Genomic DNA, 1,433 nt, shown 5'->3' on the forward strand with positions numbered 1-1,433 from the left:
GGCTTTACTCTCATAGGCTTTACTCCAATCGCATAATCACAGTCAACTCTGCTTTAAGGAGGCAGCTCTTCCCCAGTAACATTTTGAGTGCCTTACAACCCGAGGGGTTCATTTTCCAGCATTATATCTGACAGCGTTTCTCTGCTAAATATATGGAAGTAGCTCATTTCTCCTTCATTATAGTCTGTCTTCATTTAAAAGCTCATCTGATACCTGTCCACTGTGATTGGCCCTGCTGGTATTTAAAATACCCGTGGCATAGCTTTCAGAATCACCACAACTCACAAACCGCCACTGTATGACAAACTGACAGATGAGTAGTGGAAAATAACAAAATGAATAACTCCATATTGTCATTCTTCTAGTGAAACATAGAAAGAACAATCAGAAACTCTTAGATCCAATTTTGTGAGAATGCTGAAATTAGTCAAAGGTTTATAACAACCAAACAAAGAATGAATCATTTTTTTAAAAAGAAAACTTCAAAAAGGTAGGAAAACACTGAGGCTTTATTACTTGTTGCTTCAGTCCTCACTGGCTTAGTGGCATGCTTGAAGAGGGCAGTCCACATGCTCAATCTGAGATGCTGGTTTCTTGTTCCAAATGTAGAGTAGACCTTATCTGAAAATAACATATGGTCCTGTTCCATCCCATTGAGGAGCTGCCTGAAAGACTAATGCAAGACACTCCTCCCTGTTCCTTCTAACTCAGAGTCCACTCAGGGAGGAAAAGATAAGGGTATGGTTGAAAATCACTGTAAGGTGATTAAAAAAACTCACATTTGAGCCAAACATTGAGACATTCAAGCTATCCCTAATGTGAAATAGGAGCATTCAAAGTATGTGTGTCCTGGGGGATTTAAAAAGCCGTGCACATGCCCAGGACAGGATGCATGCTCAGAAAAAGAGAGAAAGGGAAAAAGGAAATCCTAAGCATTTACCACGGCTGAACTACCAATTCAGTGTAAGCAGAACCTGAAGATGGAGGCAGTGTTGTAAATGACTGTTGCTACTGATGGAAAGGAGCTCTGGTAGCATAGTGGTTACAAATTGGGCTGCGAACCTTAAGGTCAGCAGTTCGAAACTACCAGCTTTTTCGTGGGAGAAAGATGAGGCTTTCTGCTCCCATAAAGATTTAAAGCCTCAGAAATCCTGTACAGGGTCACTATGGGTCGGAATCGACTTGATGGCACTTAACGACAACAACTGCTGCTGCTGTCTGCTGTTGAATGACTCTGGATAGGGTTTCCAAGGCTGTTATACTAGAGCAAAAGCCTCATCTTTCTCCCACAGAGTGGATGGTGGATTCGAACTGTTGATCTTGTGGTTAGCAGCCCAAAGTCTAATCCATTACGCTGTTCTTGTAGGTGTTAAGTGCTATTGAGTTGGTTCCAACTCATAGCAACCATGTATAGGGTTTCTGAGGAGCTGATG

The sequence above is a fragment of the Chrysochloris asiatica genome, unplaced genomic scaffold (genome assembly GCF_000296735.1).
Source record: "Chrysochloris asiatica unplaced genomic scaffold, ChrAsi1.0 scaffold00033, whole genome shotgun sequence".
Classification (NCBI taxonomy): domain Eukaryota; kingdom Metazoa; phylum Chordata; class Mammalia; order Afrosoricida; family Chrysochloridae; genus Chrysochloris; species Chrysochloris asiatica.